A 25337-nucleotide genomic window follows, 5' to 3' on the forward strand; every position below is an offset into this window, starting at 1 on the left:
ACCAGCTTCATATTTTCTTCTGATTGAATGCTCCATCGTAGATATGGGACGCTCTTACGATAAAGGTGTATGAGGGTATGACATACAAAAAACAGAAATCAGTGCAAACGTTGCTTTGGAAATGTTTGGGTATTACCATGTGGTCACGTAGGCACAATACATAGAGAAAAAAAGTATATATGGTACTCAATACTAAGATCCGAAACGCAAATAAGTATTTGTAAATATTCAATTGTATGTAAGTAATTGATGTAATTCATGATAATGATGATGAGTACTCCAAAATGGCAAGTCCATGCATCACTTTAAAATTGTATCCGAAAACATCAATCAATGAATGACTTTCAAAGACTGCCTCATTTAAGCTCCAAATCAGAACTGAAATGTTAAGGCTGTCCACACACACACACACACACACACACACACACATCAGCAAAGATATACTGAGGACATTACAGGGTCCAAGGGCCTGCCCAAGCAACCAAACAAAGACAATTTCATAATCTTCAAAAAGGAATATTCCTTTAGATAAGTTATTGCATTGTATTTATAATGGAAAACTGGAAATATTTTGATTAGTAAGTTTAGTGAGTTGACATAAACATTTTAACAATACATTACATTTTTGCACAATAATAGGGCTGCTAACTCTCTTTCTCTGGAACTGAGAACATTTGGGTCAAAAAGTTAGGACTTATGAGGACGCCTTTATACTGCCTTATGGTTTTTTAAAATAGCATAAACCTTTTAGTAGCAGTTTATCACTATAATTATGATATGATTGCCACAATCACAGTCACTGCAAACTAATAACCCATTAAATATTTTGAATATGTCAAGCCTCTTAAATTAACAGACTACATTCCTTCCATTCTTTTTTGGATTGCTGAACTGTCGTAAACCTGTAAAAAATTAAACACATAGTAAATTCACTTCTAGTAAAATAAAAATAATTTTATTCTTTTCAATTTAGTGTATTTGCATTTAACTACAAATCTGGGTTCTTGGATAAATATGAATAGAAATCTTTATAGGACATGCTACTGAAATTGAATCTTGTAAGCATTAGCCCCTTAATTGAATCTTTTCTGCCCTTTCGAAAACAAGGATATTTGTTGTTCAAGTAGTCTGAACTTTCACTTTCTTTGTGGCATAATGGGTATTCCAGAATTCACATAAATGAAAGAATTCTGAGAATATTATTAAATTACTTGAAGTGACTTATTACTTGATCAAGTGATAACTAAAAAGATATTGCATTTATGACAGAATAAATGTGAGATTTTTTTAATTAACTGAAACTTTAATAGTTCACTCATTCATTTACAATTATAAATCCATTTTGGAACAACAGGTGGTAATAATAATATTTTCCATTAAAACAGTTCAAAGTAGTACTTATTCACACTTAAATACGATGGACTGTACCTGGATGTATGAAATTTCTCATTTAACCAAGCTGCTGAAAGCAGAATTGAAAATAGATCTCACATAGAAAACATGAAATTGTAATTTTCGATTTTGAATAAATTCACTTAGTTACAGTGAATTAGGATTACAAATAATTAAGGAAAGGAACAACATTTATAATGAACTGTCCACTCGCCATGAAGATAAAGCTGAATTCAAAAGGTGAAATGAAAAAGCCAAGTTGGAGAGACATTGGCTATTCTCATCAATATCTGCGTTATTTATTACTGGAATGGAAGTGAAGATTCTGGGGGAAAAATGTGTGCACACTACTTCTGCAAATGCTGATTGATGTACGGCTTTCAATTTTTACCAATGATAAGAATATGGAGATTTTCAAATTTTATGAGCCAAAATTCCGGACATTTTTAAAATTTTATAAATTCCTCCCGGACAGTCCATGGCGTGTTAAAAATGAGGACATGTTGTGGAAAATGAGGACGGTTGGCAGCCCTCGGCAATAACCTCTTCTGCTGGGAAATGTGGAAATGTACAGTAATCCCTCCTCCATCGCGGGGGTTGCATTCCAGAGCCACCCGCGAAATAAGAAAATCTGCGAAGTAGAAACCATATGTTTATATGGTTATTTTTATATTGTCATGCTTGGGTCACAGATTTGCACAGAAACACAGGAGGTTGTAGAGAGACAGGATCGTTATTCAAACACTGCAAACAAACATTTGTCTCTTTTTCAAAAGTTTAAACTGTGCTCCATGACAAGACAGAGATGACAGTTCCGTCTCACAATTAAAAGAATGCAAACATATTTTCCTCTTCAAAGGAGTGCGCGTCAGGAGCAGAGTCTGTCAGAAAGACAGAGGAAAGCAAACAAATCAATAGGGCTGTTTGCTTTTAAGTATGCGAAGCACCGCGGCACAAAGCTGTTGAAGGCGGCAGCTCACACCCCCTCCGTCAGGAGCAGGGAGAGAGAGAGAGAGAGAGAGAGACAGTTTGTTTTTCAATCAAAAATCAAAACGTGCCCTTCGAGTTTTTAAGTATGCGAAGCACCGTGCATGTCGTTTCAGGAAGCAGCTGCACAAAAGATAGCAACGTGAAGATAATCTTTCAGCATTTTTAGACGAGCGTCCTTATCGTCTAGGTGTGTGAACAGCCCCCCTGCTCAATCCCCCTACGTCTGGATCAGAGAAAGTCAGTGCAAGAGAGACAGAAAAGTAAGCCGGGTAGCTTCTCAGCCATCTGCCAATAGCGTCCCTTGTATGAAATCAACTGGGCAAACCAACTGAGGAAGCATGTACCAGAAATTAAAAGACCCATTGTCCGCAGAAATCCGCGAACCAGCAAAAAATCCGCGATATATATTTAAATATGCTTACATATAAAATCCACAATGGAGTGAAGCCGCGAAAGGCGAAGCGCGATATAGTGAGGGATTACTGTAATCCTTGTTTACTCTTAATACACCACTGCCAGTGATGTAGTTGCATTAAGATTGCTAAAATTGTTATCAAGTTTGTGTGCAGCTTTTTGTACATTTATACTGATTTTACATAATAACCAAAAGCAATACTTAATTGAATGACAGCTGGGATATCCGCTCTGACCAAAGGGAGAACCGTAACAACTGTTGCGTACAATGTGACAGCAGCTTCCACCTGTAGCTAAAGTCATTCGTGTACTGAAGTAGCAGTGACAGATCAGGGGGAGTGTGAACATGACTGAGAGAATAAAACAGTTATAAAAAAAAAAATGCTAATCTTTACAAGTACCATAAATTTACACCGGCTGTTACAGACTCAAATCAAATGTATGTTTTTATTCTATAATAGTAACAATAAGAGCAGCTCACTGCTCAAAACAGAAATTGTAGGAAGCGCCTTGATTATGAGTCAGCAGTTCTTGCCACTGCACCACCCAAGTAGTCGTGTCAGCGTCATACCCTAACCCGATTCCTTTTTCTTCATTTATATTCTTGAATAAAAGCACACTTTTGTTATACGTGTACCTTTTCTGAAAGTGTTTATTTGATATTTGGACTTCAGTCTTCACACATTATACACTTCATGTCAAAATGTTGTCTTTAGTACTATAACATGAAAAAAGTTTGTTTTAGGTATGTGTTCAACATTTCTTGCCTGGCATTTCCTGTCATCCTACATTTACATAGATTGTTGTAGACACGGAACACACATGAAATGCATGTGTTCCAAATAACGATATATTATTTATCCTATACAATTCCAGGCACCTCACACGCAGATAAAGAGCCATGAGCTGGGAGAACTTTTTGCCCGAGTTCACCTGCGGTAGTGGATGATGGGATAGCAGGTTGCTTGCTCCTTGTGCTGATCAACACATTTACAAAACAAAAGATGCTAATGGAGAGGGGCAAAGGAATTTAAGGTGGCCCAGTATTTCAAGTTTTTTCGTAGGCTTCAGGAATTCTAGTGTTAAAAGCAATAGTGAGGATCTTTAAACCCTAAGGTTCTGTTTAATCCCTGTCTCTCACTCACTGCATGCCCCTGAGGAAATCACTTGTTATGATTGTCCCCCACTTATTTATAAATAAATATGTGCAACAAACATGAAAACATGTTTTGATCAATGTCATAAATAAACATACCAAGAAATAAATTATTACTGCCAGCAGGTCTCAACAAAAAAAAAGTTTAGTTTTGCAAAGTGAGTGCAAAAATTGGATACTGAATTTTGCATTCAACAGCAGCTTAATTTGGTTAAAAGGCAGACTCAAAGAAGTATTTTGTAATTTCTGCATTTGATTCATTTGCTGATTGTTAACACACTGAGTGGTCAGATCTTATCGATCAAGTGCACTTCAAAACAAAGACACTCACCTCTTTCCTGAGGACTTCTGGGAATAAATCAGCAACTTTAACAGTTTTAGAGTTCAATTCATTTTCACTAGAACATTCAAGTATGGATTGAGCAACAGCTCATTACTACACAAAGAAAATAAATAGATCAATCAATTACTTTCGGTTAAAATTTTTTGTCAGGACTTAGGGATATTGCCACTAAGAAGTATAGCGCTGTCATAGGTCCCCCAGTCCAAACCAATAGATGACACCTTAGCTAAAATAATGTTCCCTTAGGGTGATGAGGCCATTTCATGTTTTTACATGCCACACATTGTAGATACACATCCCAGCCTCTTGAGTGGAGTTCTTGTTTCTAAAGACATCATCTTAAGTATCCACTGTGCCCAAGGAAAGATGTAAACAAGAAAGGTGCTCATTTTACTCACTGTGCCCTTGGCTGCAGTAAAGAACCCTCTGTTTCTGGTTTTCTTTACCAAACAAGTCATGGTGCAGGTTTTTCTAGTATTTTCCTACAGTAAGAAGCAGACAAACCCTGGGGCAGAAAAGCTTTCAAGGCATTACGTACTGTCTAAACTTATATATAATATATACAGTATGTAGTACCAGAGTACCCAGAAGGGACCAGCACCATGACCGCTTTTATGTAGTACCAGATGGGAGTTGGCCCATAAGATGCTATGGTGGACTGTGCACTGACAATGGCCTTCCCAGTTGTACCAGTCCACAAAGAGCTGAGGATGATATACCTAATATAGAGAAATGGAATAAAGAATTAGTAAATGAGCTAACTGAACCAGGAAATTAAGTGCAAATAGACTAAATCAAGCAAGGTTCAGAAGGCAGGAGGCCAGAGTGTATCAACAGCCAAAAGCAAGTCTAAAATAAAGTAAAATGATTCCTAGCACTAACTTGAAATACCTTGCCAGCTTGGTGCTACACAGATAAGTCATTGCTTGTTTAATTTAAATCCAAAAACTTTTACACTGGGAAATGTAAGCCAGGCTGAAGTATGTTATATTATGTGACATGATGAAGTATAGAGAAAGCCAGAAGGAGTTGCATTGCGTCTTTGTGGACCGGGAGAAAGAATATGACACGGTGCCTTGAGAGAAGCTGTGGTATTGTATGAAGAAGTCTGGAGTGGCAGAGAAGTACGTAAGAGTTGTACAGGATATGTACGAGGGAAGTGTGACAGTGGTGAAGTCTACGGTAGGAGTGACAGATGCATTCAAGGTGGAGGTGGGATTACATCAGGGATCGGCTCTAAGCCCTTTCTTATTTTCAATGGTGATGGACAGATTGACAGACAAGATTAGACAGGAGTCCCCGTGGACTATGATGTTTACTGATGACATTGTGATCTGTAGCGAGAGTAGGGAGCAGGTTGAGGAGACCCTGGAGAAGTGGAGATATGCTTTAGAGAGGAGAGGAATGAAGGACAGTAGGAACAAGACAGAATACATTTGTGTAAATGAGAGGGAGGTCAGTGGAATGGTGAGGATGCAGGGAGTAGAGTTGGCGAAGGTGGATGAGTTTAAATACTTGGGATCAACAGTACAGAGTAATGGGGATTGTGGAAGAGAGGTGAAAAAGAGAGTGCAGGTAGGGTGGAATGGGTGGAGAAGAGTGTCAGGAGTAATTTGTGACAGACGGATATCCGCGAGAGTGAAAAGGAAGGTCTACAGAACGGTAGTGAGACCAGCTATGTTATATCGGTTGGAGATGGTGGCACTGACCAGAAAGCAGGAGACAGAACTGGAGGTAGCAGAGTTAAAGATGCTAAGATTTGCACTGGGTGTGATGAGGATGGATAGGATTAGAAATAAGTACATTACAGGGTCATCTCAAGTTGGACGGTTGAAAAAGAAAGTCAGAGAGGCAAGATTGCGTTGGTTTGGACATGTGCAGAGGAGAGATGCTGGGCATATTGGGAGAAGGATGCTAAGGATAGAGCTACCAGGGAAGAGGAAAAGAGGAAGGCCTAAGAGAAGGTTTATGGATGTGGTGACAGAGGACATGCAGGTGATGGGTGTAACAGAGCAAGATGCAGAGGACAGAAAGATATGGAAGAAGATGATCTGCTGTGGCAACCCCTAACGGGATCGGCCGAAAGAAGAATTGTTATTCATGTATGACATTCCTATAAAGTGTCATGAGATGCGGTTTTATTCCCTACATTGCAGATACTGTTTCACCTGAAATTTCAGATTAGTTTTAAGCATATCTTACAGTTTGAAATTTAATTTTATAAAGCATCATTTCTCTGTGCATTATATTATCAAGTGTATAAGTGTGTGTGATCAGGGAAAATTAGAATACATATGTTGTCTCAATTTCTCCAGCAGATTTTCATATTTCATTATTGAAACACCACTTAGAGATAAAGAGTTAAGACTTTTTCATTTTTTTTTTTTCAATCACTCAAAAGGTCAGCCTAAAAAATTTTAATTGTTAATTAGAATTGGACAGAAACATTCATGTTCATTGTTTTGTTTAGATAAAATTTGATATAATAAATGTGAATCATTGTTATCCCATTGTCAAGTTTAAAATAAAGGTGAACATAATTCTTAGTTTCAAAACCTGTTCTCCACCCAATTAACCCTTGGGCTGTATAGTCATCTTGAAGTTCAACCCCTAACCAAGACTGTAACACTGGATTAAATGGCTTCTGCTAATGGATGGGTGGATAAGTTTCTTATCTCCAATTCTTTTACTTTTGTATTGCCAGCTCAACCAAAATAAAGTGAAAGAAGGCACTGCTCACAAATGTTTCTTATCATAACAGTGGCATAACCCCAATTTTATTAAACGAGTTTTGTAATAAATACATTCTTTATCAAGGCGGCAGATGATGCTGATGTGTTACGTATTGGTCAGACAGTAGTGAGTAATAAGAATTTACAGTACAACTACTACTATCTCATCCAATACCATTTGACATAAAAACTGTAAAGTTTCGCATGGCTACGTTCAGCTAATAACCATCACACATCCATCTCCAACAGGATAATGGGGGTCTGGGAATACTTTTTATTCCAATGATACAAATAACTGGAAGGCCAGCTTAAGTGTTCCTGTTCAGCTTAAGAAGCAGCACATCTGCACCGTTTATCCCAATTCTACTCCTATTAGTTTGCTGCCCGGAATAGATTCAGAAACAAAATGGACTGTCTCCTTCTATTTCTTTTCTATCTACCACACCCCATATTAACTGCTGTCTCTTTGTAAAAATTAGCCAGCAATCGATACCCATCAAGTGCAGGAAGCTTTGCTAACTGTCTACTGTGATTGTGAGGAAAGTGAATAATTGATCAATTAGGACAAAAAAGGTAAAATACAGCATACATTTAGTAAGTGAGGGGGAAAAAAGTTATCTATTAACAAAACTTAAATAGCAGTGGAGAAAAAAAGAAAGCGAATAACAAGCTTAACAATAAATTACAATGCATTACTAACACTTACAAGACAGTCTGTGACAATAATCCACTTTCACACTTTAAAACTGTATTCTGAATGTGAAGTCAATAACACAAAGAATTTTATTAACTGCGAAAAGCAAAGGAATTAGCCTGTGATTAAGAGATTGGGTTAAATGAAAAATCAACAGCCAACATAGCCTTCCAGGCCCATGGCTGGTAATACCTGATGCTGTAGTATACCCTGGTGGCTAATGAACTGAGAAATAACCAAGGAAAATATCAGGCCAGTGCTACTCTCGCCATTACCTCCGAAGTTAACTTTGCTTTTATGAACCTAACTCCCAAACAATAATTTATTTCAATTCAGTTTATTTTTGCATATCACTCTTCACAGAGTGCAGGCACAGAATTTGTGAATTTCCCCTTGGAATTAATAAAATATCTATCTGTGAAAGGTTGAGGTTAATGCAAATACAAACTTTACAAATTGCTGACACGCTTTACAAATCGCTTTACAACACAAAATAATGTTACATTCGCCAACCTATTTAATGCAATTGAAAGTCATGTGGTGCGGTACTGGGTGCCTTGCAGTAATCAGTCCTGGTTGGGACACCAGTCTATCAATGGGTCTGATTATACACTGTGGGAGATGGCCGGTTGTTCATCCCAGCCAATACCCCCAGGCCACTAGATGGAGCCCTCCCTGTAGCATGGAAGTGCCCCAAAGACAAGCAGGGAATCATGGACAATGGAGTTTTTATTCCCGACCCTGCTGGACACCGTGGGGCCCACCAGAGGACGCTGCAGGGAGGCTCAAGGACTTACATGTGCCCTATTATCCGGAAGTGCATCTTAATTACCGCGGCAGAGGAAACAACGTACTTCCAGTTTATGGTTTTTCATCCGACCCGGAAGTGCTAACGAGTCACATGGACAAGGGTTCAGGAGCAGTTCCGGGTCATGGACTATAAAAGACTGTTGGAAACCCAGACAAGTGAGCTGAGCTGAGAGGAAGGGTGGCTAAGTGTCTGGGAGAGGAGGATTGAGCATTGTGTATTGTTATTGATTCATTGAGTATTGTATGTGTAGTGTGGAGTGGAGGGTGCTTAGTGCACAGTATTATAATAAAAAAAACAAGTCTTGGACTTTTACCTGGTGTTTGGCGTGGTACCTGAGGGTTCTAAGAGGGAGCAATAGCGCCCCCTACTGTTACACTGGCATAGCCGGCAGGATTCTCTGGCCGTCGATTTGGCAGAGGACCTGTTTTATAAAAAATTTTGTGTACAAAAAACCCTAAGAAGGTCGTGTCAGAACGTACGAAGGTAGAAACGTCACAAAATACAGAGAGCGCGGCAATTGCGAGCATGGCTAGACATCGGTACACAATGGGGAAGAAATCGGGCAGAAAGAATGGGAATAACCCAAAGAAACAGACCCTAACTGACACCGAGTGATTGTGGACATACCTGACGGGAAGTGAGGAATACAGGGCACTGATAGATGCTGAGAGAGCCCGAGCGGTACGGCAGCAGGAGGACTGTCGGATATCGGACACGCCGGACTACCTGCGTGAACTTGATACACGCCGACAAAGTCCAGAGGTATGGGCCAGGAAAACGCCCGAGGCGCCAGAAACTTTCTTTTCTTGTTTTTCAGAGGCATGTCTGCAGAACTCTGACAGTGAGTCGGACGCAGACCTCATACCCAGGCAAGATGGCCGCAATAGCGAGAAGTCGAGCCACTCTAGGGATCTGCAAGAGAGAAGCCCATTCGATGAGAACAGTCACGTGGACTATCCTGGGGCAGGCTGGGTAAACAGAGAACTAAACAAGGTGACACCTGACCAGGAAGAGGCCCGCCCATTCGCCAAAACGAGACACGTGACCTCGTTCGAAGGATGTCGGGAAGGAGAAGGTCACCATTGGTCCATCGGTGAGGTCGTTTATTCCCTGACGGATTTGAACTCCCTGAAGGGGAAGGGAGAGGCGAGCGAAGCAGCGCCCGGAATTAAATAAAGGTAAAGAGGAGCGGGATGTGACTGAATGGTCCGCCGACAAATTAGAAAAGGCAGATCGCAGTAGGCCGGTAGTGTCCACCCAATCCTCTAGAGACTCCAATTCCCAAGAGCCTCCACGAAGCCCGTCAGAGCACGTGCCGACAGCGGACATGCTCATTGGCTCCCGGCCGGTAGGTAAGGAGAAGGCGGGAGTTAACTTGCCTCCGGCCGAATTAAATAACTTTATGGACGTGCGGGTACTTGAAAAGCTAATCGAGCCCGTACATAGTTTCTTACAGACGCTGACGGTGATTCAGAAGATCATCGGGGAACTGGGAGAGACGGCCAAAGCGGCCATTCGGAAACTGGATGAATTCCTGCGGCGTATAGGACGACAACCTCCCGTCTTATATGATTTGGCGGTACAGGTGGGTAATGCCGGTACCGTACATTATAAAGGGACGCAGTGTGATCCGGGCCCGCGATTAATAAGTAGCGGGTGCCAAGTCACTGCGAACCCAACGAGGGAATGTGGTGTGATGACAGAACGGGCGGAGGAAGTGCCGATTGAACCGGAGCAGCTGAAAAGTGCTGTCTCTCGGAGCGATGTGGTGCTGAAGACGCTGCCTCCGATTAGGTTAAAATCAAAGGGCGTGCAGACAATGAAAGGGCTCTCTTCCTCTAATAGAGAGACCCAAACTGTACAGAAGCCCCAGATTAAACAGGAGATCACAAAAATAAAACGGGGGGTTTCCTGACAAGTTGGAAAACATAAGAGCGGTCAATAAATCCTCCTCAGCGGAGAGAAGGGCGGAGCCAGAAGTACCAAGGTGCTTCCAGTCTCGCAGAGGGAGAATACCAAGGGGACCATGGCTGTGCTACAAATGCTGCAGCCCGGGCCATCTATGGCGAAGTTGTCCTTGTAGGACGAGGGATCAGAGAGGTTGGAGATACAACGTTCCCCCTAGGTTCTCCGGGGAGTCTAGACAACGTAGCCCTGGCCCGTCCACGTTCCTCGCGGGGCTGGTCGCTCCAAATTATAATTCTTCGCTGGGTGGGGAATACTGTGGGAGATGGCCGGTCGTTCATCCCAGCCAATACCCCCAGGCCACTAGATGGAGCCCTCCCTGTAGCATGGAAGTGCCCCAAAGACCAGCAGGGAATCATGGACAATGGAGTTTTTATTCTCGACCCTGATGGACACTGTGGGGCCCACCAGAGGACGCTGCAGGGAGGCTCAAGGACTTACATGTGCCCTATAACCCGGAAGTGTGTCTTAATTACCACGACAGAGGAGATGATGTACTTCTGGGTTGAAGGAGACTTTTCATCCGACCCGGAAGTGCTAACAAGTCACATGGACAAGGGTTCAGGAGCACTTCCGGGTCATGGACCATAAAAGACTGTGGGAAACCCAGACGAGTGAGCTGAGCTGGGAGGAAGGGTGGCTAAATGTCTGGGAGAGGAGGATTGAGCATTGTGTATTGTTATTGATTGAGTATTGTATGTGTAGTGTGGAGTGGAGGGTGCTTAGTGCACAGTATTATAATAAAAAGAACAAGTCTTGGACTTTTACCTGGTGTTTGACGTGGTACCTGAGGGTTCAACACATATGCAGACATGGTATGTTTAGAATACACTAACATGAAATGCAAATCTATGCAATGTTAGGGGAAACTATGAGTACCTGTGCAAACCCCAAACAAGAAACTGCCATAGGATTTGAGCTCCACAGTTCTGCTGTGACTCCGTTGGTGCAATGTGAAATTTTCTAAGTCTCCTTCATTGTACAATAAACAACATATTCACAGTACTTTGACTGAGCTACCCCCTATCAAAACACTAAGGTTCCCTTTTAGGAGCCTCATAATAATTGTGACCGCGGAAGTGGAAATTTACGAAAATGAGAACTTAGCTGTTCATCTTTTGTCTGGGGTGCTGTAAGTTTTTCTTGAAGTGATACGTTGCAGGATGCTAAAGCATGGAACCTTCAAAGTGTGGGCATTGATAGGACATCTGAGTGGTCAATTCTTCCACATTTTGAATTGAACTCTTGTGATTGGTCAAATAATGTAATGCACTGACATACGCCATCCAAGCTGCTATGCATGCAACATCATTCATACATAGGATGGTAAAACTTTCCTGGAATAGATATGGGATTGGGGGTTTGGGCAGTGGGGTGGCTGGGAATGACTCTTGTGGACCACCAGCCACCCTATCCAACACAGACAGGCAGACACAAGTTGTCACACAGCACATATGTTAGCCTGCTCTCCACAGCACAGCACAGTCCTTTTCCTTTCCTCTTCTTTCCTTTCCTCTTCTCTTCTCTTCTACCTCCACCTCTCATGGAAAGCTTTGTCTACTCCCACCTAACTCTGGCTTCCCGAATGGAGTGAAGCGGCTCCTTTTATTCAGCACGTGGGAGAGCTCCAGGTGGCTCATCATGATTAGCTGGAATCACTCCCAGGTGTGGTGTAACTCCAGTATAGGGCTCTGCATCTCTCCCCAGGGAACCCAATTGGGCTGCACCAAACTCCCACTTCCAGTCTGTCCTGGAGGAATCCATGGTGCCACAGCCATGCAGAAGGGCCGCCACCCTAGCATCCCAGGGTAGGTAGTACCTCACGGTGCTCTCTTTCCCCCGTTCCTTCCATTCCATTGGCGTCCCGCCCAGGTAATGGCCATGGCCTCCTGTCACACTCTATTATATTTGGAAGAAAGAAATTTCAGGATCTGATCTTGTCTTTTGCATGAGATGGACATCTATGACAGTGAAATCTTGCTTGGTTGAAAGATATTTCTGGTTTGAATATTGGAATTGGTTGATTTGATTGATTGCTTGTCTAGTTTTGACCTCAGCCTGTTTAAGTTCAAGTTTAATTTTATTGTTATGTGTACTCGGTTCAATTAAATTTTTAGTTACATGTCTTCTCAGTTAACAAAAATGCAATGGCAACAAAGACACACACCCAAAAAAGTATAAATATTTTTGCATCATATATGTATGAAATATATATTTGCAAGTATTTGTTTAGGTATATGAGCTGTGGATAGAAGGTGCCCCTGAATCTACTGTTGCAAGTAAAAATAACTCTGTACAGTCTGCCAGAAAGTGGTCTATGGTCTTCACTGATACTGTGTGCCTCTCTGAGATGGTGCATGCTGAATAGTTCCTGAACAGAAGGCAGATGGGTGCAGGTAATGTTCTGTGCTGCCTTCATCACCTGTTGCAGTGCTTTACGTTCTTGAACCAAGCAGGTACTGTAGCAGGATGTGATGCAGCCAATGAGGATGGACTTAACTTGTAGAAGTTACTGAGAAAAGATGAAAAAAAACGTGAGCTGCCCAAAGACATCTAAGAAGTTAGAGGCACCAATGAGCCTTTTTGGCAAAAGCCAAAATGTTTGGATTATTAGTGATGGAGTTGCTTCTTTGAGAAACTTGTATTTCAGATAGTGCCCTGACCAGGCATAACATAAAATATGTAGAAAGGCATTGCACAATGCAATGTTTACATATGTTACTGCATTGATAAAAAAGAATAAGATGGGGGTACCTATTTTAGAGTTGATATGTGTAATTGTCCTGGGAAACATGGGATATCGTGTTACATTAAGTATTGATTACTGTGGCTCATGGCCTAAAAGTGTAAACACAGCTAGAGTCAGGAAAAAAGGACAATGTTATTTCTTTTTCCTAATGAATGACTTTATCCTCTTTATTAGAATATATTATCACACTTTTAAACACATAACAGAGAAAAAATTAAACTCTTGTCTGCATGCAGCTGTTTGGAAGAGTCTTTCAAAGGCTTGAAATACAACGGAACCCATTTAAGTATGCCATGTTTCGAAAAGGTAACTGAATTACATTAGTCTGTTAAAAGTTCACTACAGGCTACTTTGTTTTTTGTCATCACAGCATATTTTCTTTTGTAAAAGCATATGTTATGATGCAGAAGTAGGATACCAGAAACTGGTAACCTTTCAATTCCACATGTTAAAGTAAAAATGGGGAGAGAGAAGAAATTAAGGCAATAAATAGATCAGTAGGCTTCATGAAATTTACTGTCTATTGTTAGCATAACTGCCATTTTGATAAGAATAATTGCTAATATAAATCAGCTCCCGTCACCAACTGAGAATTTATCTGTGATAACTATGGCACATACTTGGTGATGAATGTGACCATTAACCTTGTGAGGGCTACTTCTTATTTCTGTTCTCTCTGGGTATATCCAGCATTGGAAAAGTGCACACCATGTCCAAAAAGTGAGTAAAAGGAGACAGAGATGAAAATAAAAGTTACAGCACTTAAGTGAGAAAATATATTTAACTAGACAGCTGGCTCTTCCAAAAACCCTCATGTGTAATTTAATTTGCAAGAATCATAAGTCTGTACACTATAAATTACTGTGGCAGCACTGTGAGGCCAGAGAATAAAACTACAAGACATTTGGGTTTCTCCAGATCTTTCTGCTAATCTTTTGCTAACCTTTATATTCAATTGATCTTTATTTTATATAGTACTATTAACCTCATGCACCATCACAAGGCACTTTACAGTGCAAACAGGTACTTTACTGAGCAAACATATTGATTGTTTGAACACTGTAGATGACCAAGTGTTGAAAAATTAAGTGTTACTATTATGTCTTGAAGTGAACAACAAGAAAGGGGCCCAAGAGATGCAGGAATGAGACCTGAAATTCCTCTTGGCTACAAAGTTAACTCAATGAATTTTCTGTAATTTTGTCAAAATATTCTTGCTTAGAATAGAAAGGTGATGGAGAGGGTATTGCTGTTACTTCACAGTACCAGTTTCTGGGTTCAAATCCCAGCCAGCACACTGTGTGTCATGTCTGCATGTTTTCTTTGTGTCTCTTTGTTTCTCTGGGTACCCTTGCCACATTCCAAAGATTTGTATGTTGGGTTAATGGCCTCCTGTTGCTTTGTGTTCTCAATACAAGAATTACCAAAGCATATGAAAAAACGTGTAAACCCAGCCTACCTTAAATCCGTTTGCATCTCTCCGTCAGGATACTTGTGTTGTAAATGTGTCGATAAGTCCAAGTAGCCTACTATCACACCCATAACCCCCCACCCCCACCCCCACCCCACCGCCGCAGAAATGGCAAAAAACTCGCCCAGCTCAAGCCTTGATTAGCTGGGAGTGAGGTACCAGTAGCTGAACAGAGTAAATAATATATCGTTATTTGGAACACATGAATTTCATGTGTGTTTTGTGCCTACAAAGATCTATGTTAGTGTAGCATGACAGAAATGTTGAACACATACCTAAAAGATGAACTTTTTTCATGTTACAGTACTAACGACAAAATTTTGATATGAAGTGTATAATGTGTGAAGACTGAAGTTGAAATATCAAATAAGTACTTTCACAAAAGGTACAAGTATAACAAAACAAGGGTGCTTTTATTCAAGGCAATAACCGAAGAAAAAGAAACTGGGTTAGTGTGCTTCGTTGTTACGACTTCTTTGGTAGTACAGCAGCAAGAACTGACTGATCAAGAAGTCGCAGGTTCGAGCCTTGCCACCTCACAAAATAAATGGTTTGAGTTGTGAGCTGCTCTTATTGTTACTATTATACAATTAAAACATACATTTGATTTGAGTCTAACAGCCGGTGTAAATGTACGGTGCTTGCAAAGGTTAGGTTTTTTTTTTTTTATTCAGTTTTATTCTCTCAGTCATGTTCACGCTCCCCCTGATCTGACACTGTGGTTTTCAAATAAAGACATGCTATAACAGAGGTGAACTCAGATGAGGATGAGGGTTCTACTTTGGAGAAAGAGAACAGAAGCCCTCCCCGCGAGAAACGTCCACTCACATATAGGAACAACGCAGCTGTACCAGGTGTAAAGGTGAAAGATGGCACCGTTTGGATGCAGCAAGAGGTCTGGCGTCATCCTGCCAGTTAGTCTCATCTGGCCATGGAAGGATGGGATAGTAGGCTGCTTGCTGCTTGTGCTTATCGACACATTTATAATACAAAAAACACTGACGGAGAGGTGCGAGCAAGTTTAAGGTGGGCTGGGTTTACACGTTTTTTTCGTAGGCTTTGGTAATTCTAGCATTAAAGGACTGGTGCTTGTTTACAATGCCTTACATCTAACACTGGCTGGATGAGCCACATGACCTTGAACTGGATGATGGATGTGAGAGCATAAATTTTTAAGGGAGGTTTGTCACTGTACCTGAGCAGCACTGCTTTCTCAACTGTTAAGGGATGTGTGTTTGAATTCCGGCCTGTTCACTGTTTTCTCTTTTAGGTTTCAGGGTCCTCCTCCTCTATGTGCAGGTTTTCTCCTGTGCCAATAAAGCAAGCACATTAGGTAGACTAGCACAATGCGAGTAAATTTATGTGTGAGGGTACCCACAGTGTCCCATCACGTGTTTGGATCTGCCAGACAGGCTTGATGACCTTGAATATGATTAAGCAGCTCTGAAAATGGATTAAAGAATGGGTTCCAAACATGAATGGATATATTTACTTAAAAAGAAACTTTACTGAATGTCATTTGTCCCTTGCCATGTACTGCCATGTATGAAATGTTCACTTAATCAAGCATCTCACCTTGGGACACCCTGACCTAGTTTGTAAATAAATTGGCCAAGTCAGCTGATGACTTGTATTTTCTCATTTACACTTTGTGAACAATACCATCTGTTTGGTAAGTATAAAACCACAAGATGTGGCGTGTTTTTTATAAAAATGAGATTGACAATCCTCTTGCTGGATCACGTTTTTCCACCTTACCTTTGATGGCATAAAAAGTGTAAAAGATGGGTACTTTTCAAGGCTCATTTTATTATTTACAATCGTGCTGTCTGTGATCACTTTTTGCAGACAACTTCTGAATAAACTGATATTGAAGGATACTCAACTAGGTACACTTGCCCTCTGTCATAACTGTCTGCTCAATCAGGGACACTATTATATGTGCAGATAATGCCATTTAAAGCAATTAGGCAGGAACTTGGGGATACTGCATTTGTGTAGTTTAGGGGGACAAAAGACAAGATTTAAGATTTAAGTGGCTTTGACTGTAGCATTGTGAGGGCACAAGATGCGATATGAACAGTAGCACCCAAGGACATTTTCTCGAGTGGCAGTGTCATGAACTACCTTAGAAAAAACATCCAACTAACAGCGATTCAGTTGTAAGAAACAGATTGTTAATGAAAAAAGCCTGACACAATACAGACCAAGGAACAGGCATGCTGCAGTCAATCATCTAGAGCAGTGGTCCCCAACCTTTTTGACAGCAAGGACCACTTCACTAGAAGAAATTTTTTCCAGGGACCCTTTGGCTTTATGGGTTGTAGTTGAGGATTCGGGGCGGGTTCGTAGGGCAGTTTTATACACAATTTACATTACATTTCTATTATTATTAAGTTATTAAGCAGTTCGCATACGTTTGCAATCTGAGATTTTTCTTCTTTATTTTGCATACAACAAAGACATATGCATTACATTTGTCATTCCAACAGATTGCACATCACAAACATTAACACTATTATCTTTTCTTCGTGTCTGCCTTTTCTGTAGGAGGATGACAATGAGTTAAATTCTAATGGATGTTTTTCAAATGTTGACAAGCAATAAGCAAAAGGTATCACTGAAAACCACAGAAAACAAAAACAGCAACAAAAAAAAAAAAAACAGTACAAGGAAAGTTCGAAGAAAGAATTTTTTTTTTGCATTGTTTCTGTTTGGGGATCGCTGTGCAAACGTGCACATCTGAGCTGCGACCACAGAACTAACTGCTCTGCGTTTGATTCATTCAAGCATTTCAAGGTCACTTCATTGTAATGAAAGTATCTGCTGAATGTACTTCGTAGTAACGAGATTTCTATACACTCGTGTCATATGTGGAAACTGTCGGGACCATAAAAATACTTTTGTTGTAATACTCTCTCACCTCGGTCTCTCTCCTCTCTGAGCGCCGCTGCAAAGCCCCACCCGCCAAGCGTTCTGAAAAGTCTGAGTGAGTCTCCGTTGCCAGCAGTTCTCTTGTGGCCCGGCTGTCAGACGGCAGCGGCCCGGTAGTGGGCCTCGGACCGGGGGGTTGGGGACCCCTGATCTAGAGCACCTGTCACATTAAATGACATTTTCAGTGATTTTTCAGTTGTATCCTTTATTTATGTGACCCTCAGTAGTGTAGTGTGACATCCCCAGTGACTCAGATATAGCCCTTTGCAAATTGCCTCAACAAATTATTGTGTTAATTCGTGGGGGACTTGTTCTTCAGCATGCTTTCAACCAGTGAGCAAACACCTGCAAATACGATGCATGCAATTTAGCCAGACGCAAACAACGAAAGTGAGCATGTTAGAACATTCAAAAAGAAGAGAGGCTCATCTATGTGATGTTTTGTGTTGGCCCTTGTCACACATGCGATTGGAAGGCAGCTAAAGGACCTGAATAATAGTAGTACCATGCCAGACCAGGGGGTGGCAAGCTGCACTGACTTTCTCTTTCAATCCTCTGCAGACCATCCACAGGAAATCCCGTTCACTATGATGAAGCCACTTTCCGGTACTGACGCCATTGATGATGTCACTCCCGGTCCTGATGCCAAGACCTCCAGTTCCAGCACCGTTGATGACATCACTTCTGGTCCCGATGATGTCATTTCCTGTCTCTGCCTTTAAAGCTGCCATATTCTTATCCTACGATCAGTTCTGTTTTGGACTCTGTTCTATAAACAACTCAACCATTTACCCATTTGTAGCCAGGGCATAATATACAGGTGGCTGCCCCAACCTTTTTTTGATGTCTCTGGCTCGTTTGTATGACACCCTAAAACTACAGAATGTCAAAAGGATGAAGAAAGGGCTGAGGTTGCAGCTGAACTTACCATACTTGGAAAGCATTTGGAGAGGTATTGGTGCTGTCAGCCAGCACAGTAATTGGTCTGTCAGAATGCAGTGAGCTCACAGTATTTAGGAAATTTGAAACTGTGCTGAACAGTCCTGAGGTGGTCGTGTAGTCCACCACCTGTTTCCTAGTCATGTAGTCTGACATCTTCATGGTGAAGGGATCCATCAGCTGCAGTTAAGTGTGAAATGCTCATTGATTAGAACTTGTGTAATGTGTTTCTGTCTTTACAAATGAGCACAAGACCAGTGCAAATTCAACCCGTCAGAAAACAGTAATATCAAATCACCCAAAGAATATCTAGGGTATATATAGGCACACAGTATCCATCATGCATCAGTTAGTCTTGCATTACATTTAATCAGAGTCAGGCAGTCACTGAACTGGCTAGCTTTTGCCTGAAGGTGTTTAACTGTTTCTTCCAATAGATGGCACAAGAATGGGAACTTTTATAAGTTTTATAATGGGAAATGTTTCAGAGTGGATGGTTAAATATTTTAGCAAGTCCTTTTAGTGAGTCAGTGTTTGGGTTTTCACTTTAGTTAATTGGGACAGGACAGTTCAATTGAGGTTTATTATTGTATACTAGCATAATGAAACACCCATTTATTAAAACAGGTAGAATGGTAAGTCCATCTATTTTGATCACGTTATGCATTTAGGAACTTCTGTTCACCTGACATGCTAGCCCTTACATCAGTTTTTCCTTGTGCTTTTTGTCGTCTTTGTTCATTAACCTCTTGTGCACACTAGACGACATTTGACCCAGGTACAGATAACAGGCATTTTATATATATACTTAATATTTGACTACTGCATTTAAGGGCAAGGGACCTTTAACTGAAAAATGAAATGTACCAAATAGTAACATGAGTAAGAAACTTCATCGATCTTTCTAAATAAGTGAAGCTTAACTCACATGGATCTTTGCCATTAGTCAGTGCTCACTTTACCTTAGATGAAATTAGTACAATTTTATTGAGTTGGAATACACAATGTGCTACTACTAAGCTACACTCAACATGCTGTACCGTATATTAGAACAGGCTGTTCAGTTCAACAAGCTTGTTAATCCTAGTCATCTAATGATTCCAAAATGACAGAAAGCCTTGGGTCAACTGGATGTACACCATGCTGCCAGAGAACTTTTCACATTGTGATTATTATGTTATTAGAAAATATCAATAAAAAATGGCAACACATTGAAATTCAATTATAGTTAAAGCAATTTACTAATCAAAAGGAGAAATTCAGAAAGTGGAAAATTTCAAAAACATAACTCCAAAATTGCAGGAAAAAAATCTTTAAATTCAAAAACACAAAACAGAAACCAAATAAACCCAAAACGTATTAATAAAAAAAAAGTAAAAATGCAAATTAAAAAATAAATTGAACAACAAACCCCAAAATTTAAAACCAAGGTAAACATTTCAAAAATCAGTAATTCTTAACATAAAAGTCAATAGGACCAGTAAGATAACATCAGGAGCAAAGGAAGCGAGAGCACAGCCAATACTTAGCGAATGTCTTGATGCAGTCGTAGAATGGACTTTAAATAGTCTTCAGCTGCTTCAGTGATGATGATTAAAGCACGGGAAGTCTGTAATTTAATTAAGCATCTTGCCTTTCCTTCATCATATACAAATAAGTGCTTAATAAAAAAAAAAATAAAGACGGGGGAAGTAAGCAAATAAACAGAGACACACACCTGAGCAGAGGGAGTGTGTTGGGGGTTCATAGCAAAATGATGGAGTGAAGACAAGTTGAGGGTCAGCACATACATTAACTGCTCTTTCTCTTCCTGTTCAAGAGTGGAAGAGGAGTCCTACAATAAGAAATGATGTCCTGTAACTTTTGGTGCTGGACCCATATAAGCACAACAACTGGTAAAAGTCTGCAATTTCGGACCTGCGACTGTTGGGAAAACACTGTGATATCTGACTAAAATACAGCAATAGTCTCACTATAACTGTTTTTGCTTTTCCTCTTTTCATTTCATTATTAGATTTGCTGGTAATAAATGATGATCTTGGGGAGACACCAGCACTTTACTGTGTCTTGTCTTATTTTCTCCTATGGCAAAAAGAAATAATAATAAAAAAAATTAACAATTACAAAGCACATATCTTCCTTAGTGTTATGTTTACTCCTGGAATTATTAGTCAAAAACAAAACCAGATAAAATTTTATTACATATTAAAGAATATCCATCCATCCAACCATTATCCAACCCGCTACCCAACTACAGGGTCACGGGGGTCTACTGGAGCCAATCCCAGCCAACACAGGAAACAAACCCTGGGCAGGGCACCAGCCCACCGCAGGTAACAGAATATGTAAATATCAAATCATCAACATGAATATCATAGGAAAACCTATGTCTAGTATCCACTGCTGTACTGATCCATATTTAGTATATGTCATTTGTGTGACATGATCTGAACCAGTGAACAACGCACAGCCTAATTGTTGTAATTGAGACAGTATGAACATTTTTTTTTCTGTTGATTGAGTACAATCAAGCACTTCTTGTGTTATTGCAGGCTACCACAGTCCAAAGGCTTAGTGATTTCCACATTTCCCCTGACACGAACGACAGTTGCTGCATTGTGAACAGTGCTTAGGAGGCTACTTGATCATAATCATTTTACCTGTTTGCCACACAACTATGTGCACCATGGTGAAGATCAGGCAACCAAATTCACCAGGTGGTTCGGTTATACTGTACCTTATGCATCAGTTTCATTATCTGTGTCAACACCTGATGACCAATTCACATTGTCATAACTATCACTTGCTTCAACTAAGTGCTTTTGGTTGAAGGCTCCACCCCAGTCACGAATACTGATAAATTACCTTATAGTGGCAAAATACATAGAAGTATTCGTGATTTTTTTCAGTATAACGTTATTTTACCCACTAGATGGCAGCTGAATACAGTCCTGATTTTTTTTCACACTTAACACTGTAAAAACAGATCATTACTTGTCATCTCAAGTCTGAGTTGGGAATAACTGTAATTACGTAGAATTCCAAACCCGGGTTTGTAGGGTGTGTGGCTACCACTTTTTTTTTTTTTTTTAGCTATCTCTGAATGGGATGGGGGGGGGGGGGGGGGGTCATTTCCTGGTGAGATGGGGATATTAATATTATTGAGAGAATAATGTCTTCTTATCTGTCTGTCTCATTTTCTCTTGTTTTTAAAAATAAAAAATTGTTTACAAAACAAATTCGACGCCTGAATCACACTTGGGATTAAGGTCACAGTGGTTAACTGAAACAAATCTAAAACAGAAAAACAAAACGTAAAAGGTAAAAATCAAAATCCCAGGGGAGACTCACAACCAGCCATAACAGATATTTATCATAACATCTTTTGCATTAAATGGGGAGACTTGTGTCATACCAGACCTTTATTGGTTTCCAAGCATATTCCTAATATGTGATGTAAATAAACATTTGATTTGTCTACACTATTGTTTTGTCTTGGTAGAGTAATATATTGCTCTACTTTCCCATTTTGTATTATTAATATGTAGCCTTTGTCAGAATGCCTCTAATCTCACAGACTTACCACTGTTTATAAGGTATTATAGTATATAACGTCTCCCCACCTTCCCTCCTACATCTATAACCTCAGGCAATTAGGCGTAGTAAAAGACAAGCAGGAGTTTAGTTACAATTTAAACAATGTATTATTGGTAATATTCATAAATCATAACAATATGCAAAGTACATTTGAATATTGGCAACCATGCAACCTGATAAATGGTGATGTGTAGTTTCAGGTGGCACACAGACTTGTTAGTTACTTAAAACTGTCTCTAGTTAAGGTATCATTGGTGGTCAGCTTTCTTTAGAACATGCCGCATGCCTGTCTCAATATGGCTGCCGAGCTGTGCTCTTCATTGTGTTGTCCTTTTCAGTTCATGGTGTGTGAGCTGCTCCTTCATAGATGGTAAGAGAGAGAGTGAGGTTAAGCAAGCGAATTTCTAGATTCTCTGTCCAACCCCTAGAGCCAATAGGATGTCATGGTACTTAAAGGCTTCTGATACAAGCCAGTTCCAAACAGCCAATGGGGGACTAGAACACCTTCACACCTGTCCCAAGACCATATGTTAAGGTAAAGCTTGGCAGTTAGGCAGCATGGCTTTCCTGCGGGGGTTGACTGAGAGACTTTAGCAGAGAAACACTTGCCAAACTGGTTTGAGGGACTTCCCCCAACCCTACTGTAAAATTCAAAGAGACCTATTCCTAAAAGGGGTTGTTGTAAACATGAATGCTTCTCACTAATGTAACACTAATATTACATTGATTTGCCTAAGTTACAAATAAAGACATACAAAATATTTATCAACTTATGTGCAAAATCTCACATCACAACAACTATATTTTTTCTTTCTCTGTGTTTCAGTCTTCATCAGGACAGTTTATACTTTCTGAGCTCTTGCACATTCGGAGTGGCTTTTCACCATCCTTGCCTCTTCTGTTCAATGGTTCCCATTGTATGATACTCTCTTTCAAGTGTCTTTTTGGCTTAAGCATTCAGACTCTACCTCAATACAATACAATTTATTTTTGTATAGCCCAAAATTACACAAAAAGTGCCACAATGGGCTTTAACAGGCCCTGCCTCTTGAGCGCCCCCCAGCCTTGACTCTCTAAGAAGACAAGGAAAAACTCCCCAAAAAAAAAACCTTGTAGGGAAAAAATGGAATAAACCTTGGAAAAGACAGTTCAAAGAGAGACCCCTTTCCAGGTAGGTTGAGTGTGCAGAGGGTGTCAAAAGAAGGGGGTCAATACAATACAATACAATACTCACATCTTCTTTGTTTCATTCTTAACTCTTTCATGGCGGATATCGACTTTTGTTAAGAGGAGGGGTTGACAGTGGTAATCAATTATAAATGGTGACAAAACCTGCCATTATGTTTTAGTTGGACTCTCTTTGCTAGAAGGAAAGTTAGCTTTGTTGGTTGATTCCTTGCACTTATGTGAGTAGCAAGGAGCGATGAGAGATCTGGCGACAGATCAAAGTGGAAGCATAAAGCAAAATACTCCATGGACGATGTTTTCCATATTCTCGCTGAATTGGATTCTTCACTTTTCGAACTCCAAGTGATTGAAAATTAGTGTGAGATAGAGTGTGAGATACCAGCATCAACTGATCGGCCCCCAGGTGATCGCGGTGCTGAACAGTTTCACGTGCAGCAACGTTCACCTGGGAGGACTGCCACTTACAATGACAAGAGGTACAAACCAGATTGCGATGCACTGCGACCGCGACCACTGCTGCCACATGAAGATAGCCTGGCAGCCAGCCTGCCGCACATTCCTGGCCAACTGGCGGCCAAGGCACACATCAACAGATTTTTCATGTTGATTTCTATGTGAAACTGTTGTTTTGTGTGCTTTTTAGAAAACTGTCTTTTGGAAAAGATATTCACACCTCAAAGAGTTAAAATACATTCCTTAATACCTTTTCTGAACCTGCTTTTCCCCATTGTGTATGACCCAATCTGACAGCATCAGGCAGAAGGCTGGAACCAACTCCAGATAGAGTCAATCTGTGACAGAGCCACTCATGCAAATACACTGTCACTCACATCAAGCCAGTTTATAGTCCCCAAGCAACTAAAGGTTTTTTGCATGTGGGAGTAAATCGGACAACTCAAATAAACAGTATTCTGAAGATGATTTTCTTATATTTAATCATTAACCCTCCATTGCTGCATCCTATTGCTGCCTTTTCATATCTTTGTTAAAACAATAGTTTGCATTTCAGAATGTGATGTTTCAGTAGCATAAGAATCTGTACAAATGTTTAAGGAACAGCAAAGAAATAAATAAATAACTTTTTCTGTTTACTGTTAGATTATTTTGTACATGATATATCTGCTTTTAATCCTGGTGAGTCTTGTTTCACTATGTTCTGCTCATTTGATGGCCTTTATTCCTATTTAGCAATGAATGGTTGGCAATAATTAAACATTGTTTCATAATGTTGTATTTGAACATAATAACAGTTCTGAAATTCTTCTAATTTAGACAATTATACCTGTTAATTCAGCACATGGGGTGAAACCTGAGCAAACTCTGCTTAGAAGCGCACTACTCAATGTTATGGCAGTTATGTATAAAGCCTGTGAATGAGAGAGTGATTGAGCCATCAGCAACCGTTAATTTTGTACAATCCAATTTACTGAGTCTTTTACATCTGTGATGATATGGCAGCAAAAAGAACAGGTGAATTATTTTGAACGATTCATACTCTCAGGGGGATTCATTGAGGACAGCTGCCATTCTATTCTGTAGGTATTGACAGCACCACTACATGAGTGTATAGTTTGATTTGAGCCATCAAACATCATCTTCATGGGGAAGGTGAGCTGAAAAATACTCAGGGAAGCGTGCAATAGTTTGTGCTATACTGCTAATATAAATGTGATTTTTGTTGTTGTATTGCCAGTATAGGCAAATGCATAACAAAATTAAAAAGAGGACCAAGATGTGGGAAAGAAATCTGAAATCCAAAATGTGAGATGCCAACATATAAATCCCAATAAGTAAACCAGAAAACACACAAGGGGTTAACCCTCTAATAAAACATTTTTAATTAACTACAGATCCAAAGAGATTTGTATTTTCTCCAGAAACTTGCATACTGATGGCAGTGTGCTATCTTAAATAATAGTTCTACAATGACAACATGTATCAAATATCTAGTGGTCACATGGT

This window comes from Erpetoichthys calabaricus, chromosome 3, assembly GCF_900747795.2.
Source record: "Erpetoichthys calabaricus chromosome 3, fErpCal1.3, whole genome shotgun sequence".
Lineage (NCBI taxonomy): Eukaryota > Metazoa > Chordata > Cladistia > Polypteriformes > Polypteridae > Erpetoichthys > Erpetoichthys calabaricus.